Genomic DNA, 5,336 nt, shown 5'->3' with positions numbered 1-5,336 from the left:
CGGTGTGACTCGACCACGTTTGGCGGTTAGAATAAATGCAACGATCGGCTGACGTGATCATAAACCACGGAACCGTAACAGCGAAAGGAAAAGTTCAGTTGTCAAGCTGATTAAATCTGGGCAAACGTTTCTTTTCCGAAAAAAAAACACCCGTCAGAACTGACAAGTCAGTCGAGTGAGCTCAAATCCTCAGAAGCAGACGATAAGGGGCGTGTTCAGACGGACCAATCCTCACGCGCAGTGCGAACCACCAGCCAATCAAATGTCGCGAGACACTCACACACCCTCGCGTTGTCGAACTGCATTATTATGTGTTTCTTTTCGATCCGAGTATAAATACCGGAAAACCGGCGAATTGCCTACATTTGTGGAGGAACCGTATCCAAGTGTTGGGTTGGCGAGTGCTGGTTTGGTATTCCGAATTTCCTGCCCCAGTCTGAAGGTATGTTATCGTGATTTTAACATGGCATCGATCACTGAAGATAGAGTCAAGATTCTATGTTAGATGAGGCTGATGCTTATTTTTGTCGAGTAACAACAGTGCTGACAGTGCCGACAGAACTAATCGCATGACATCTTCGCTTGCTGTCTGTCGTCTCGCGATGGTTTTTAAGAATGCAGAGAAAAGTCACAGATTTGCGATGACTCTACAGATGTGGTTGACCAAAGATTGGTCGGCATAATCCTGACAGGGTTTGTCACCGCGCAATAGGATAAGGGTCAGTTTGGTGTGTCAGTGTGTGTGTGTGTGTGTGTGTGTGTGTGTGTGTGTGTGTGTGTGTGTGTGTGTGTGAGAGAGAGAGAGAGAGAGAGAGAGAGAGACAGACAGACAGACAGACAGAGAGACTGAGACACACACACACACAAGAAAGGCCGGAAGATATTAGTAGTTTGGGCTTCAGTTAAATTGAAAAGTAATCATTTCGGCGGAAAACAGTCGATTGGGATAAGAATAGAGCACGTGTTTGGTGGAGGGGGGGTGGGGGGTGGGCCGGTGGAATGCCTGTTGCGAATGTTTGTGACAAAGAATTAGCGCAGCAGAACCGGAATGAAAGCCTTAGTGTGTCTTAGAGAGAGAAAAAGAGAGAGAGAGAAGGAACAGTTAATATAAATGCCTGTTTGCAATGTCATACAAGTTACACAGAGAGAGAAAGAGACGGTCCTTGTGTTTACTTCAGTAGATGCTCGTGGGAGAGGGGTGTGGGGGGGGGGGGGGGTGGAAAAATGCATTTAGATCCCGTTTCAATGAACTTGTTCTATGTTTACTTGACATTGCCGTATTGGCAGAACACAGAGCTCTCTCACGGCGCACACAGCTCCACCCATGTTACAAAGTTGTGCTACTATATATATATATATATATATATATATATATATATATATACGACTAGTGTCTGTCTGTCTGTCTGTCTGTCTGTCTGTTCGCGATGCACGGCCAAAGTTCTCGGTGGATCTTTTTCAAATTTGGACACCGTATTCAGCTACACCCCGGACACAACCTCATCGATGAGATATTACAACACGTGCTCTCAGCGCGCAGCGCTGTGCGCGCTGAACCGATGTTTGTTGTTGTTGTTGTTGTTGTCTGGATCCACTACCAGTAACTCTTCCTTATCTTCTCCAGTGTTTTCAGCCGCGATTATCTCCCTTCCTCCGTGTGGCGTCAATCCATATTCCCGTTACTAGGTTACTATTTTTAGAAGGTCACTACACGTTACTATTTTTAGAAGGTCTCCAGTGTTTTGCGCAAAGCCGGGTCCCAGGCGCAGCCCGGTATTCGGCTCTACTTCTTCCCGGCGAAGCCGGTACCCGGCGAAGCGGGTAATCATCTAGTATATATATATACGACTAGTGTCTGTCTGTCTGTTCGCGATGCACGGCCAAAGTTCTCGGTGGATCTTTTTCAAATTTGGACACCGTATTCAGCTACACCCCGGACACAACCTCATCGATGAGATATTTCAACACGTGCTCTCGGCGCTGAACCGATTTTGGTGGTTTTTTTGTCGGGATCCACTACCAGTAACTCTTCCTTATCTTCTCCAGTGTTTTCAGCCGCGATTATCTCCCTTCCTCCGTGTGGCGTCAATCCATATTCCCGTTACTACGTTACTATTTTTAGAAGGTCACTGCACGTTACTATTTTTAGAAGGTCTCCAGTGTTTTGCGCGTTTATCTCCTTGAAAGCCGGGTCCCAGGCGCAGCCTGGTATTCGGCTCTACTTCTTCCCGGCGAAGCCGGTACCCGGCGAAGCGGGTAATCATCTAGTATATAATGTACTGATTGAGTTGTCACCGGTACCACGTACACGCACGATTACTACTGACATAATCAGTGTAAGCCCCCGGCGAGTGTTATACATACGTTTAGCGCGATTCAACGCTGTTACAATGGTCAGTACATTCATGCAGACCTAACCAAAGAGTCTTTTTTATCACGTGAGTCCAGTGACATTTGTGGTGACCAGTTGACTGGTACACAGCCAGTCCAGTCCAGTCATGGACAGTCAGTTCAAGGAGAACCACAGGCACATGACCCCGGGTGGTTTTTGTTTCGTGTGTGTGAGGGGTGGGGTTAGCGTTGCGGAGTCAGTACGTCAGTGTGTGTGTGCCAGTATGTGTGTGTTTGTTTTTGTGTGTGTGTGTGTGTGTGTGTGTGTGTGTGTGTGTGTGTGTGCGAGTGTGTGTGTGTGTGTGTTTATCTGTGTGTGTGTGTGTGTCAGTGTGTGTGTGTCAGTGTGTGTGTTAGTTTGTTGGTCCTCTACCTATCGCTTATTAAGAATGAATAATACCACAGGTTGAAGTTGACAATGTCACAAGTTAAATCCATGGTCATCAGGCACGGGTCAGCCGGGTCAGCGTCAATCTGGCCAGTCACCCTGGGGTTCTGTACCGCAGTAAGTAAGGCGGAGTAAGGTCGCGGTGAAAGCTAAACTGACCCTCCGGCACCTAAACCCGTTCTAGCTGAAAAGAACCTCTTATTCTATGTAAAAACCAAGGACAGGTATGTGTCGGTAAACATTATCGCGTACGCGCCAAAGCCGAGTATTGTGTCGTGAAATGGGTGAACCCACACTGACTCGGCAGACCTCGCTGCCACTTTTGACAGTGACACCGACAATGCGCCCTAATCCGGCCTGACTTGTACGAATCGGACCTACATTTACACGGATAAATCCTTTACAAAAAACGGCATATTGTGACCATATTGTCTGCGATACAAGGAAATGGTGTGTGTGTGTGTGTGTGCACACGGTGTGTGTGCAGTGTGTGAGAGCATGTGTGTGCCAGTGTGTGACGGTGTGTGTGTGTAGATAGAGACATTTTGAGTTCGATCTTCTACGGTACCTCTCTCTCTCTCTCTCTCTCTCTCTCTCTCTCTCTCTCTCTCTCTCTCTCTCTCTCTCTCTCTCTCTCTCTCTCTCTCTCTCTCTCTAATAATAATGCATAAAGTGATGTCAGGATATGCACCGGAGACATTACGTGATAATTTTATTTTGAACTATAACAGACTAAAAATCATCACACCGACTCCACGTATTGACCTTTTCAAATCAAGCCTTCTATATTCAGGTGCGGTCCTATGGAACTCACTTCCTATTTTTCTTAAGCATAAAACAAACACAGACAGCTTCAAAAAAAATTATATGTCGCACATAATGCAACTAAACATGTGCTGAATGGTTCAACAATTCATTTAAAATGTATGTGCATGTTAAACTAAATTATAATAATATGCAGATCTAAATTAAGATATGTTAAAAATTGACATATTTATTATTGGAAATTGTACTTAAAATGCAGCATGACAAATGTATATCTGTATATATATATAATGTATTATAAGTTTGATGTGATAGTTATTTGATTATATTGTTTTCTGTTCTTGTTGACCCTATATTAGGGCGAGGGCTGGATGTAAAAAAGCAATATTCTTGCTTATCTATTACCCTCGATAATAAAGATTTTGTCTTGTCTTGTCTTGTCTCTCTCTCTCTCTCTCTCTCTCTCTTAGTCCCCTCTCTGGGCGAGGGCTGGTTGAAAAAAAGCTCGTTGTATTGCTTATGCCACAACTGACCCTCGAAAAATTAGTTGATTTGATTTGATTTGATTTGATTTGATCTCTCTCTCTCTCTCTCTCTCTCTCTCTCTCTCTCTCTTCGTTCTCAGTCTCTCTCTCTCTCTCTCTCTCTCTCTCTCTATGTGTCTGTCTCTCTCTCTCTCTATGTGTCTGTCTGTCCCTCTCTCTCTCTCTCTTTTTTCTCACCGACTCTCTTTCTCACGCACACACACGCCAAAGCAACCACACGCACAACAGCTCACGTACACACTGACATACACACACAACGTGGCACGGCATTCACACACTACACACACACACACATCCGCACAACTGGTCACGTTTATTCACACTGACATGACACACAACGTGGGGCACACACACACACACACACACACACACACACACACACACACACACACACACACACACACCGTGTCACACTCACACACTACATACTACCGTCACTGACATCCGCACAACTGGTCACGTATATACACACTGACATACACACACAACGTTGGGCACACACACACGCACACGACACACACTCACACACTGACACACACACTGACAAACATCAGTGCTGGGACGTATACCACACACACACACACACACACACACACTGACACTGAAACACACTGTGACACACACACACACACACACACACACACACACACACACACACTGATCAGTGTCGGGACGTATACCACGCCGTTTTTTGGCGTCAGTTGCTTATGTGCGTGTCCGTTTATTTCAGTGTTTGTTTGTTTGTTTGTGATGGGTTTGTTTAACGTTATTACGCGGTATACGAGTTGGGATGGGCGTGGGAGAGTTTTAAGTGCCAAATCGGGTGCCATGTTCAAACTAGTAATTAGTGTGGCTCAACTTTCTTTCTTTTTTTTTTCGTTCTGTTTGTAATTTTTATTTCGTTGCTCCCCCTCACAATCCACTCACACATACACTGCCGCATAAGTTGTTCGGCAGACGTACGCGGATGTTTCTTTCTTTCTTTCTTTATTTGGTGTTTAACGTCGTTTTCAACCACGAAGGTTATATCACGACGGGGAAAGGGGGGAGATGGGATAGAGCCACTTGTCAATTGTTTCTTGTTCACAAAAGCACTAATCAAAAATTTGCTCCAGGGGCTTGCAACGTAGTACAATATATTACCTTACTGGGAGAATGCAAGTTTCCAGCACAAAGGACTTAACATTTCTTACATACTGCTTGACTAAAATCTTTACAAACATTGACTATATTCTATACAAGAAACA

At 44.9% G+C, this 5,336-nt stretch overlaps 1 protein-coding gene across 1 annotated transcript in view; it reads left to right on the top strand.

Moving 5' to 3' along the window:
• Positions 1-340: 340 nt before the first annotated feature.
• Positions 341-5,336, top strand: part of LOC138967054 (uncharacterized) — a 34,157-nt gene continuing 29,161 nt past the window's right edge. Inside the window, exon 1 of the mRNA XM_070339513.1 lies at positions 341-442. The gene's annotated coding sequence lies outside the window, so the exon portion shown is untranslated. The remainder of the gene's footprint in view (positions 443-5,336) is intronic.

Source organism: Littorina saxatilis, linkage group LG5 (genome assembly GCF_037325665.1).
Source record: "Littorina saxatilis isolate snail1 linkage group LG5, US_GU_Lsax_2.0, whole genome shotgun sequence".
NCBI classification, from domain to species: domain Eukaryota; kingdom Metazoa; phylum Mollusca; class Gastropoda; order Littorinimorpha; family Littorinidae; genus Littorina; species Littorina saxatilis.
This window is presented reverse-complemented; position numbering and strand designations above follow the sequence as displayed.